Below are 14,500 nucleotides of genomic sequence, written 5' to 3'. Positions count from 1 at the left end.
AAGATGGAACAATTCAAGGTACACCAACCACCACCCGTGATCGCCAACATTGAGCCCTTGGGCCGCATCAACACCATCGACGGTGGGGCTCCAATCACCAACATGTCTCACAGAGCAAAAAAGCGCTATGCTCGTGCTAACCACCCCAAGGAGGTGTGCAATATCCGCTATGAGAGGTCCGCTAAACTCCCAAAATCTGGTTAGGTGCCCATTACCTTCCCAGAGGAGGAGGAGCTCGGAGTACATCTACCCCACGACGATCCATTCTTGATCGACGCCATACTCGATAAATGGTCAGTGGGGAGGATCCTTGTCGACAGCGGGTCCGCTGTAAATGTCATCTTCAACAGGTGCTACGACAAACTCTGGCGAAATAGAAAGCTATTGCAGGATCATGAGCCATTGCTTAGCTTCTCCGGTGATGTGACACAGCCATTGGGTTCTGACTACATGCGACTAGTTATCGGTGCCAGCCCACAAACGGCAGAAATCCATATAGAGTTCATCATTGTGGACTGGTTCAGTTCATATAATGCCATCATTAGTCGACCGGCACTTAACAAACTCAAGTGCATCATCACCGGGTACATGCTCCTCATGAAGTTCTCTACTCCCAACGGAATAGGCTGTGTGAAGGGAAGTCAACAACTAGCACGAGAGTGCTATTCCACAACCGGGGCACGATCAGCGCGCCGCTATGAAATCCTAACAGTGGGAAATCATGCAGCGGCACCAGATAACTTTGAGGACCCTAGGGATGACGAGAAGAAGTATGTCAAAAAAGAGCCTGTCAACCCAGAAACATCCTTAAGAGTTATCAGTATCTCCGACGAGCACCTTGAGCAAACAGTCCGCATTGGCGCTCAGCTAGACCCAGAGGTAGCGATTGAGCTCACCCAGTTTCTACGTAACAACGCTGCTGTCTTTGCATGGTCCTACACTGACATGCCATGCATCTCCCCCGAGATCATCACACACAAATTGAGTATCAAGCCACCCGCCTACCCTGTCAAGCAGCGGCGAAAGGCCTTTGATGAGGAGAGATACCGTGCAATAGGGGAAGAGGTTGCCAAGCTTCAAAGCATTGGATTCATCTGCCAAGTAAATTACCCTCAGTGGATTTCCAACCTAGTCATGGTCAAAAAACCCAGCGGAAAGTGGCAAATGTGTGTCGATTTCAAGGGCCTCAACAAGGCATACCCCAAGGATAGTTTCCTGCTACCTCGTATAGACCAACTGGTCGATGTAACCGCTAGCCACGAGCTACTCAGCATGATGGATGCCTTCTCCAGCTACAATCAGATCAAGATGCACCCTAGTGACCAAGAGTGCACCTCCTTCACCACCGACAAGGGCCTATACTGCTACAATGTCATGCCTTTCGGTTTGAAGAACGCCGGTGCAACTTACCAGTGGCTGATGAATGCTATGTTCGCTGAGCATCTGGGAAAAATCATCGAGGTCTACGTGGACGATATGTTGGTAAAGAGCATAAAAGCCAGAAGACACGTGGCAAACCTCATAATCATATTCACCATTCTCTTGGCCTACTGTATGCGCCTTAACCCAGAAAAAAATGCTTCTTCGGCATCATTGCCAGCAAATTCCTAGGTTACATAGTTAGTGAGCGGGGCATAGAGGCCAACCCCGATAAGGTACAAGTCATCCTCAACATGAAGGCTCCAGAGTGGAAGAAACACGTTCAGAGCCTCCAGGGCAAACTAACCGCCCTTTCTCGGTTTATCTCCAGACTCACTGATAGATGTCTCACATTTTTCAAAGTCCTGAAGATAACCCACAAGAAGGTTATCGACTGGAACCCAGACAGTGAAGCAGCATTCCAAAGCTTGAAAGAGTACTTGGCGGCAGTTCCACTCCTTTCTATCCCTGTGCAGGGAGAGACATTGTACATATACCTAGCGATATCACAATCAGCGGTCAGCTGCGCCATTGCGCCATTGTCCGGCGGGACGGCCAGGATGAGCTCCCCTTTTTCTACGCCGGTAGAGGCATGAACGGGGCTGAAACAAGATATCCCCCCTTGAAGCAGCTCGCTCTCGAACTCATCGTCGCCGCTAGACGCCTCCGCCAGTATTTTCAGGCCCACACAATTCATGTCTTAACAAATCAACCGCTAAGGCAGGTAATGCAGAACCCTGAGCACTCGGGACGCCTTAGCAAGTGGGCCATCGAGCTCAGCGAGTTTGGCATTGATTATAAACCAAGAACCGCCATGAAAGGCCAAGCGGTGGCAGACTTCATTGCTGAGCTCACCGAGCGACAGGTTGAACCCAGCACAGAAATAACCGTTGAGGAACCAGCTCCCCAACAGTCAGACTGGAACCTACACCTGGACGGCTCTGCTTGCGCCAAGGCCAGCGGCGACGGAGTCATCTTGGCAGGACCAGGGGGACTGAAGGTAGAATACACTTTAAAATTCAACTTCAAAGCCTCAAACAACATGGCGGAATACGAAGCGCTCATCGCCAGCCTACTCCTCTCCATCGACTCAGGGGTTGATAGTGTCAACATATTTAGCGACTCCCAATTAGTCATCAACCAGGTCAACGACAGTTTCCAGGCGAAGGACCAACAGTTGGCGGCATACCTGGGTTACTTTAAGACGCTCCTCAAAAAATTCAAATTTCACACCATCACGCAGATCCCTAGGGAAAAGAACACGAAAGCTTATTCACTGGCCAGACTAGCAACCGCTCAGCCACACCAAAGTCCAGCAGACGCAAGGTTGAAATGTCTTGACGGGCCAACCATCACAAAAACCCTAGTGTAGATCTTCAACATTGAGGTCAATCCCAGTTAGATGGATGAGATCATCGAATACAATCACAATGGGACATTGCCAGAGGACAAGGTCGAAGCACGACAGCTCAAGCAGAGAGCAACCCGCTACAACATCCAGAATGGCAAGCTTTACCGCCAGGGGTTCACACACCCCAACCTACGGTGTCTAACCCCAGAGGAGGGAAAGGTCGTTCTGGCAATGATACACGGCGGGGAATGTGCAAACCACTCGAGCACCAGATCCTTGGAAAATCGCACAATGCGACAAGGCTACTTCTGGCCTACTCTCGGCGACGACGCTCAGAAGGTATCGAGATCTTGCCGCAAATGTCAACAATATGTTGATCTCCCACATGCCCTGGCGGAACCACTGTCGATCATCATCGGTCCATGGATTCACTCCACGTGGGGCCTGGACTTGATGGGAAAATTCCAAACCGCCAAAGGCCAGTTCAAGTACATCATTGTCGCCATCGACTACAACAACAAGTGGATAGAGGCAGAGCCACTAACGGCAATAACTACCGCCAAGGTAACTCACTTCCTCTGGAAGAACATTTATTGCCGCTATAGTGTCCCCACACAATCATCACAGACAACGGCACACAGTTCAACAATAAGGAACTCATATATTTCACTGTTAACCTGGGCACCAAGATGAGTTTTGCATCTGTCGCTCACCCCCAAACCAACGGCCAGGTCAAAGTAGCAAACAAGATAATCAAGAAGCTGCTAAAAAAGAAGCTCGACGACGCCAAGGGTTTGTGGGCGGAGAAGCTTCCGAAAGTTCTGTGGGCCATTAGGACTACCCCAACTTCCGCCACTGGCGAAACGCCATTTTGTATGATGTTCGGAACTGAAGCCGTTCTACCTATTGAGATAACTCAACCTACCGCTAGGATCGAAGGCTACGGCCCCGAGACCAAAGGCAAAGGCGTCAATCTCGACAGGGACCTCCTAGAGGAAAAACGACACAAGGCCCATCTGCACAATTTGCAAAATAAGCTGCGGGTATCGCGTTTCTACAACGCCAGGGTCAAAGCCCGGAACCTCCAACTGGGGGACTGGGTAATGAAGGAAGTCATTCCACCACCAACGGCACTCCGCCCAACTTGGGAAGGTCCATACAAAATTGGGGAAGCACCTTCTACTTAATGGACAAGGATGGAGTCACAACGACCCACCCTTGGAATACCGAACACCTTCGGTATTACTGCAAATAGTCATACCGCTACCCAAGAGCATCTTGACTTAGCTAAATTTTTGTTCAATATTTAGCTAAGGGAAGCTACCCAACGGGTACAACCCCGCTTTTGTAAAACGCTAATCTGATAGCTATCAATGAAACGAGGAATTATTCAAACCATTGTCGCCCAGTCCAAGCACAATAATTAACTGGCAACACCAACAATATTCGGCGGACTATGTCTGCTACATCGCGCACTTGGGAACAATTTTAATTCCTTTAATGTTTCATTGATTAACAGAAGCACAAGTCAAAACTAGCAGTATAGCAACATGCAAACAACACAGAATCCAACACTTAGAAAGTTCCAAAAAAAAAAAGGGACATTGCATATATTAAGGGTCGGGACCACCCACCTAAAAATATTCAATTACAAAAAAAGAAAAAAAGAGTACATATGCAGGCTTCGACGGCATTACAATACAAAGGTATCGACGGCAACGTCTTCAACTATTTTCAGTACCGCCCTGCTCATGCTCGACTGGCGGTTGCTCCTCACCCTCGGCCAGCAGCTGCCTTGCGCCCATACGACTTATTTGGTCGGAGCCATGCGCAGTCGGGCTAGGGGTCATGATGGTCCCGTCCGGCCGGGTTCGATCCACCACAACATTGGTCCTGGAGCCCTCGGATTGGATAGGTACCGGAGTCCGCTGGGAGGCTTCCGCCGGGTCATCATCACTCTCCCCATTGCCGGAGAGCAAACTAGGCTGAACCGCCAAGGATCCGCCCCCTAGGGCTGACGTCTTGCTGGGTGTGCTGGCGGACAAGGATACCTTCGACCAATCAATGGTGCCCCTTTTCGTCAAAAGCTCCACGTTGGCAATAGCACCGGCCTTCACCGCATCCATCAAGGCTTGCTTATACGCAGCAGACTGCTTGAAGGCATCCACAGCGGCGGCTTCAGCACCGCTCCTCTCTGCCGCCAACTGGGCAGCCACACCCTCTAATCGTTTTACCTCAGCGGATTTGGCGGTAGAGTCTTTCTGAAGAATGTCGATCCTCTTAACCTTGGCTGCCATATGCTTTTTCAGCTGAACTATGTCCTGCTGAAGCCGGTTGATGTGGTCATTCCGCTCAAGGTTTTGCTCGATAGCAATCTTCAGTTTTCCGCTAGCATCCGAGGCATCGCATTCCGCCTTAGTTAGCTGCCGCTCCTTATCCGCCAGTCTGGCCTGAGAAGCCGCCAGCTCCCCCCGCAGGACTTCAAGCTCCTCCCGCAACTACCGCTCGACCTCGGCCTGCTTTGAGGCCTCCAGGAAAAATTCATGCAACCCGACCGACAAGTGGCCAAAGGTCAAGCTAAACGGAGACCGCTGCAGCACCGTTGGACGGATGGTCCCATCTAGTCTGCCGAACCCCAGCCTCTCACAGAGGTGGAACAAAAACTCCCACTCAAGGTCGGTCAGGAACTCAGCATACCCGGCAAACGAGTCTAGATCGCTCATCTGCACCTCCCCACTGGCCGCCACGGTCACCGTGGGTGGAGCATGCCTCATTTTCTTCTGCTGGCGGGCCCCGATGGTCTCCGCGTCTATGGCATCATCCTCCTCATCAATATCATTCTGCCGCCGTTTCTTTTGCAATACGACCCAGGTGGCACCAGCGACAACAGGTTGCGATCTTGTCTGAGGCTCCAGCCTCGTAATGGTTACCGCCTCTGTTGAGGGCACCACATTTTCCCGCTGGGACCCACATCTGATGGCAGGCACCCTCTCCTTCGGCTGCACAGGCGCAGCAGGGACTCTGCTTCCGCCAACTGCAACGGGCGAACCATAGGCGCCAAGATGAGAGTGGTGTGGCACCGGCAACATCACCGGCACATCGGATGGGCTCACCGTTAGTGTCCCAGGATCAACGGTGGTTTGTTGGGCCTCCAGCACAGCTGCGTACATAGTCTCCAGGAAATTGTTGATCTCTGCACGATCCATAGCCTTCTCAAACGCCTCGCGACTGTCCTTGTTTCCCGGCGGTGATTCTGCAACCATCGAGCAAGTCAAAAAAAAAAAAAGGTTGACAAGTAACAGGTCGGCGGGAACTGCTTACCAACGGCGCGTGTCAGTTTCAGATCAACCAACAATTCTCACCCGATGAGCAAGCGGAGGTCGAGCAGGTTACGATTCTGCTAACAGCTTCTTATCCTCTCCAGGCGACATTGCTCCTCACGCGTCAGGTTGTAGCGAAGACCCGCTACACAAGAAATGAAGCAAGGGTTAGAAAAAAAAAACACACACACAACATAATACAGGCACATCATACGGACGGTATCCGCCAAAGTGCAATCATAGGTGACTGTCGACAACCTCGGATTGGCTGGAACTCTGACTTAATCCTATACGTCAGGGCCCCTTCATTCGCACCGGCGTCGTACTCCCACCCCGAGACGGCCACGCAATACGTTGCCCACCAGGAAGACATCGAATCTTTCAGATTCTCTATCAACTTGGGTGCCCCCTGGAGGCGGGAAAGGTTCGCCTGCCCGCTACACCCTTGCCGCCGCACATAGGTAAGCTCGTAGAAGTGAAGTACCTCCACCACGGTTGGCCCTTCACACCCCCATAGGCGCCACAAAGAGTTCAACGCCAATAGTAACCGCCACATGTTGGGGCAGATCTACCCAAAGGCGAGACCAAACTCGCATACCAAGATTTGAAGAATGGGAAGTAACGGGAGGGTCACACCCTGACGGAAGATGGCCTCGTGAATGGTGGCATGTCCCACTGGTAGGATGGAGACCCTATCATCGATGTTCGGCGGCCGCAACTTCACCACGCCGGGGAGACGAAAGACCCGCTTCACGCGGTTGATGGCAGCCGCCGACATCGGTCCTCCCGCCTCTTTAACGGTGGTGTCGTTGGGCAGAACCCAAGCAGATTCAACCTCCTCCCCGCCAGCCTCTCTCACCACACCAGCGGAACCGCTAGCGGCGCTATTACTCACTAACCGCTCCTCCCGCCTTTTGCTAGAAGCAACTTCCTCTCCTGCCCTAGAACTCCAAGGATGACCAGCACGACCCATGGCAACCTCCCAGGATATGGTCTGTAGCGGCACAATGTCTAGTGGTTCGGATGGTGAGGTTCATGCAGGGGTAGACGGACGCAACGAGTCAATAAACACCCTATCCGCCACGTTAAGCGACTCGTCAGACTCGGAATCCTCACCGCTCGAGATATCTACGACGCTAGCCATCCCACAACCCTAAAACCCAAACCAGTCAGTTCACACAAGATCTAAGCTATCCCTTTATCAGCTACATCCAAGAACATCAAGAATAATTACCCAGAAAATGCCAAAACAAGAACAAAGTGCACCCATATACTCAACCCAAATTCAACCATCTAACAAATCCCTAGACCCCAACTCTATAAAACACCAAAACCCATCCCCAAAACTTGCTTTACACCCTCAGCACACACAGGGGAAGAACAGATAACAGCCCAAATCGAAAACCCAGAAACCGACAGAAACAAACACACAGAACCAATAGAACAGGGATGAGATTCAGAGTACCAACTTCAAAAGTGAAATCTTTGGTGCAATCAAAGGCGCTTCTCTTCACTACAGAAGATCTTCGTGCTTCAAAAGTCGATACCTTCACGAAATCGTAGCAATCTTCTTCTCGGAATGCAGGGCGAAGCATGAAGACGACGACACTAGGTAAAAAGTACGAAATGTCAAACCTCCAGGTTTCCCTCTCTTTTATGTCAACATCAAACTAATCTAGGCCGTCCGCCGAAAAATGACATCGCACCACAACCGTACATGTGCCCCACAAACGCACTTACTCTCCGGATTAACTGAGGCGACGCCTCGGTTACAAAATCAATAATTACTCGCATTAATGGCGAAGAGACGGGTGTGCTGCAAAGACGTTATCATGCACGTTAACCCAATCTATGACGGCCGCGTGTCAAGCATTGTCAAACGAAGAGTCTACCCAAAGTAACCACTGACGAGGAAGACTACGAATCTACAGAGTCTCCGCTAAGCGCAACTCCGCTAGCTGAACTTCTCTCTTTCCATCTTGCAAGCGAGCTAGTCTCTGCTAAGCGCAACCCCGCTTGCGGAACTTCTCTCTTTCCACCTTGCAAGCAAGCAAGTCTCCGCTAAGCGCAACTCCACTAGCGGAACTTCTCTCTTTCCATCTTGCAAGCGAGCTAGTATCCTCTAAGCGCAACTCCGCTAGCGGAACTTCTCTCTTTCCACCTTGCAAGCAAGCGAGTCTCTGCTAAGCGCAACTCCGCTAGCGGAACTTCTCTCTTTCCATATTGCAAGCGAGCTAGTCTGCACTAAGCGCAACTCCGCTAGCGGAACTTTTCTCTTTCCATCTTGCAAGCGAGCTAGTCTCTGCTAAGCGCAACTCCGCTAGCCGAACTTCTCTCTTTCCACCTTGCAAGTGAGCGAGTCTCCACTAAGCGCAACTCCGCTAGCGAAACTTCTCTCTTTCCATCTTACAAGCGAGCTAGTCTCCGCTAAGCGCAACTCCGCTAGCGGAACTTCTCTCTTTCCATCTTGCAAGCGAGCTAGTCTCCGCCAAGCGCAACTCCGCTAGCGGAACTTCTCTCTTTCCACCTTGCAAGCAAGCGAGTCTCCGCTAGCAGAACTTTTCTCTTTCCATCTTACAAGCGAGCTAGTCTCTGCTAGCAAGACTTCTCTCTTGGCACCTTGGAGGTAAGACCGTCACCGCTGACCGCAACGCCATTCACCAAGTTGTCGGCCAGTGATAGTCAGCAGAGGGATTCCCGAGGCAATGCCTCACTTTCACAATGACCTCAACGCAGCGTTACAGTCAAAACATGGTCCTCCGGGACAGATGGGGGACTCATCAACAGTCTTTGACAGACCTGATCAGGCATGTTAACCCCCGCCACTTGGGTATCAAAGAGTGGGTTCGCTACCCAACACCCTCTGCTCAGCGCAGCTCCCCTCAACAAACAATACACCGACCAAACGGAGATCTATCTTAGCCTGAGAATGGGGGACTCCCAAGGGGGCCTAGTAGGGGCCCACCCGAAAGGGTATAAAGCGTTTGTTTAGTAAGTCCATGGTGGACAACGCACTGACTCTAATTATGCTTTTGCAAGACTGGTAGATGCAACGCTTCCAACCACTAGGAAACTCCCCAACCAAGATTGCGCTCCTTGACTGGGGACTTGGCGGACTTGTACTTACATAGGCATTTGCAAGAATAATTAGCTATAAGGAGCCACGCTCATGCTACCACCAGCGGCACCGGCTCCAACCAAAGGAGTGACCTACGGGAACATAGCCAAGCAGGCTACCGCCTGAGCCCACATCAAAAACATGAAGAAGATTAGCTCCTTCCTCACCTATAAAAGGTTCTCTCTTCTCTCCTAATTAATTACGTATTTTAGTACTTACCTACTGTTACTTTGTCAACATAAATACATTGACTAACTTAGGCATCGGAGAAGAGAAGACCACCCAACGCGGTCTCCCTCTGAGGCCCTCTGTATTTCATTTGACAGGTAGCTGAAGCTCTGAGAATATCATAGGTAACGGTTTGCTCATCGGACCAGCGTTAACAAGGGTTTAGCTACCGCTGAACTTTAAACATTAACACAGCGTTTCAGAAACAATGTATGGTCAGAGTTGCTCTGCTTGTACCCAAAACGACGCATAGCTTGAGAGAATCTTCCAAACCAAGCTCGTGGTGATTGTTTGAGTCCATACAAGGACTTATTTAACTTACACACTAATCTACCTCCTGTGCTTGCCTCATTTCCTGGTGGTAGATCCATATAGACTTCTTCAGATAGCTCTCCATGTAAAAAGGCATTCTTCACATCAAATTGTTGCAAGGGCCAATCTAGATTAGCTGCTAGAGACATCAACACTCGAACAATATTAATCTTTGCTACTGGAGCAAAGGTCTCCTCATAATCCACGCCATATGTTTGAGTATATCCCTTTGCAACAAGTCTTGCTTTATACCTGTTCACTGAACCATCTGCATTGTGTTTGATAATGTACACCCATCTACATCCAACAACTCTCTTTCCTTGTGGAGGTGGCACCAACTCCCAAGTATTTTTCTTCTCCAATGCCTCCATCTCTTCATTCATTGCTTGAGACCATTTGGGGTCCTTGAAAGCATCCTGCACTTTACTGGGAACACATACAGAGGAATTTGATTCACAAAAGAAGCATGGGATTTGGATAACCGGTGGGTGGATACAAAGTTAGCATCTAAACTTGGTTCATATTGACGAGGTGGTTTACCACGAGTGGACCTAGGAGGCAAAACATACACACTATCACCAATATCAGAGTTAGAAGAAACACTACTAACCTCAAGATTGGGCACTCCTCAGGGATTGGTTGACAAGGGTTATCTGTATCTAAGAGGGGTGGAGGAGCTTGGCCTTCTTGGAGGGTAGATGATTCGGCAATTGTCTTTTCTATTTTGGAACTCGCAATGCTCTGTTCGGTAGTTGTATGGCGAAGGGTAGACAATTCAGCAATTGCCATTTCTGTTTCGGAACCCGCAATGCTCTATTCCGCAATTGCCTTTTCCGTTTCAGAACTCGTAATGCTCTGTTCAGCAATTGCCTTTTCTGTTTCTGCAGGAGTGTCGTTGGCTTCAATGGGCTGAATTTTAATCCCACAAGACTTCTCTTCCAAAAAAGTATGTTTCTCCCCCTGAAGTGAAGGATTGATGGGAGAAAAGTAACATGCATCCTCATAAAAGGTGACATCCATGGTAACAAAAAATTTCTGTGTAGGAGGATCAAAACACTTGTAGCCCTTCTGATTAACACCATAGCCCACAAAAACACACTTTAATGCCCTGGCATCGAGTTTGGACCGTTGATTCTTAGGAACATGGACGAACACAACACACCCAAAGACACCAGCAGGGAGATTAGAAAACGAAGGGACTGACACATGATTTGAAAAGGCAGCATAAGGGGTTTGACCATTGAGAACAGAGGAAGGTAGCCTATTAATGAGATGACAAGCAGTGAGAATTACATCTCCCCAAAGATACTTAGGCATATGAGTACTAAGTAGAATAGACTGGGCTATGTCAAGAACATGACGATTCTTTCTTTCTGACACCCCATTTTGTTCAGGGGTTTGAGGGCAAGTAGTTTGATGAATAATCCCATAAGAATGAAAGAATTGGTGAAACTGAGTAAAGAGACCCAAGTAAGACGGGTATAATCATCAATAAACAAAACAAACCAATGTTTGCCAGACAAGATTGACTCACGGGAATGTCCCCATACATCAGAATGTATAAGCTCAAAAGGAAAAGAACTCCTAGTAGTACTCAAAGGATAACTAGTACGATGTCTTTTAGCTACGACACATGACTCACAGTGCAACTTAGACTCATCAATGCCCAGAAACAAGGATGGCATAGATTTCTTCATGACACTAAAGGAAGGATGTCCCAATCTCTGATGCCATAGCCATAATTCTTCAACTTGATTACTAACCCCAGTTGAAATCAATGCTGCTTAGACTGCCTTCTCTGGCTTCATTCTGGCGAACATGCAATCTAGATGAAATAGTCGACCCCTCAAATAACCCCTCAGATAGTCCCTGGTGAGGAGGTCCTGAAAAATCACATACAATGGAAAAAATGTTACAGAACACCGAGATTGAGTATTAAGCTGAGGCACAGATATAAGATGATGAGAGAGATCAGGGACATAAAGAACATCATGTAGTGTCAAAGAAGGGGTGAGACGAACATATCCTATTCCTAAAACAGGAAAAGAATCACCATTGGCATTGACAACAGAGGAAATAGAGGGTGGATTGAGAAAAAGAAAGAAACTACGATCATAGGTCATATGGTCAGATGCTCTAGAATCAATTATCCAAGTATTGCCACCAGTAAAGCTAGAAATTTTTAAAGCAACTCCAATCTTACCATTACTACCTCGACTTATGGATGCGGTATCCTTACCAGCAAAGTTGGTGTAATCTGGTTCTATCACCGCATAGTAACCTTGGTCTTGAACAAGATGAACAGTAGCCTTTCCCTAGGGTTTGTTGTCCTGAGGTCGGGGCCTATCAAAGTAGCCTGCTGGAAAACTGACTAACCTGTAACAATTTACTTTGATGTGGCCTAGATTCTTGCAGTAATTACAAGTCAGATTTGAGGAAAAGCCTGGAGGAGGATCTTGAGGAGAGGCACGCAGAGAAGAAGGAGGCCGATTGCCTGAGAGTGACCGATTACTTGAGGGATTGGGTGGCTTTAATTGTATTGCAAGGTCTGCAACTTCTGAAGTAACTACTCTAGTTCCAGCCCTCTGGGTCTCATCTTTGAGAATATAAGCAAAGGCTTGCTGCAAGGTTGGTGTGGTAGTCCGGCGAAGCAATTCGCTCCTTGCATTCTCAAATATTGGATCTAGGCCAGCCAAAAAACATGAACTCTCATGAGATCCTACTCCTCATCGTCCAGGCACTTTATGCGACATGGATGCATTTGATCAATTTCTTGCCAAATCCCCTTTAGTTTTGCAAAATATATGGCAACTGGTTTTCCATCTTGTGTCATACGGGAGGCTTGAGTGCTCAACTCATAAACCTCGGCAAAATCCATTCCGTTAAAGTAGATCTCCTTAAGGCTTTTCCAAATTCTTCAGCTGTATTACACCCCATAATCATCTATGAAACATCTTCAGTCATGGATTTGTAAAGAATAGAGGTTACCGAGCCATTTGCAGTCTTCCATTTTGAATAATTGTTGGCTGCAATTGGTGGTTCAGTAATCAAACCATCAACATAGCCCACCTTATCGATTCCACAAAGGTGAGCCTCCATCATCTTCTTCCAGGTTCTGTAATTAGAGCCATTGAGCTTGACACCTCCATAACTTCCAGTTGAATCATCTTTAACGGAGACAGAAATTTGGTTGGAACCATGAGAAGTCTCACCATCTTCATCTTGCTTGATCACGGTCGAAACGTCTTGATCTTTCACCATGGTGAGTACGCTGCGGAAGGAAAAACAACAAAGTACTTGGAAATATAAGAAGGCAACGGTGATGAAAGGATCAAAGGACAAGGAACAAATCTAAGCACAAAGAACAAGGGTCAAGGATCAAAGAACAAGGGTCAAGGATCAAAGAACAAGGGTCAAGGATCAAAGAACAATGAGTCAGAGTCCAGGATCAGATCTCTGCTTTGATACCAAGTCAAATATAACGAAAACCAAGAGATAATTTTGACTGAATAGCTTAGATGTAACATTCACCTTACAAGAAGGAATTATATACAAATTACAATTGCGCCTAATAAGATAAGTATTACTCCTAAGGTAAGTAGTAAATCTAATAATACTACAAATATTACATAATATTACAGATCAAGGAATATTATAGAATATCTATATAAATAAGGTAAGTATGACTCACGCCAACAATAGCTTCTCTACTTTTCAACAGAACTATGTGATCAATTCCAAGTATTGGGGTGGCTCCAAAATTAATGTTAGTGCACCTATATTTGCTTACCTTGGTGCAGAATCATCCTTGGATAGTATTATACCCTATATTGGCTTTCTCCCGGAGAACGCGAGACAGTTTCGAGCACTCCTCATATATATAGAGGTTGTAAAAACTAATTAAGTTATGTTCGAGATGTTTTCTTGCCAAACAATTACTTCATGTTATGTACCTCGATTCTCAAATTGAAATATTGATCAAGTTGTTCAAATCTGAGACTTTTTTGGCTTTTCCTCTTAAGCATTGATACTATGGGAAATCGATCCCATTTGGATCAAGAGAAGAAGCATTTAAAAATGCAAGCACTCTTGGGTACTTCAGCTCGAGCCAAGCTCACGCATGTAAAAAAAGCAACTACATGCTGAATATTGGAACTTGTGGGACTCTAGCCCCACATGGACGAAAATTTGAAGGATCGTGACCTTTTTAATGACACATCCATGTAAAGATTTAAATGGGCAAGTGGCAACAAGTCAAAATGTGGACTTCGATGGCCTTCCTATGGGAACCTCATAGGAGTATGGATATATATATATATATATATATATATATATATATATATATAAGTCAAAGATGGGCCTTGGGCTCGGTTTGACTAAATCTAATTTTATTTTTTGCTTTACTGTTCAATTTTCGGATAAAATCTAACAGTTGCAACGGATGGAATCAAACAACTGACGCAACTATTCGTCTTGGCTTCTATATAAGGACGACCTTCGGTCGTCATTCATATCGATCAATCTTCCTCTTCCTCCTCTAAAAGTTATTTTGAGAAACATAAAGTAGAATTCGTCAGGGTCAAGTTATTGTGCAAGAACTTGTACCAGATAGTTATATCCTCTAGATAGAGTCCGAAACTACAGCACAAGTAGGGGCGAATTTCTGTTTTAGGTCACTGCATTGCAGGCCTCTATCTGATCAAGTTAGTAGATTTCAATTTCGGATTAATGCTATTTAATTTCAATTTGATC

This window comes from Rosa chinensis, chromosome 5 (genome assembly GCF_002994745.2).
Source record: "Rosa chinensis cultivar Old Blush chromosome 5, RchiOBHm-V2, whole genome shotgun sequence".
Lineage (NCBI taxonomy): Eukaryota > Viridiplantae > Streptophyta > Magnoliopsida > Rosales > Rosaceae > Rosa > Rosa chinensis.
This window is presented reverse-complemented; position numbering follows the sequence as displayed.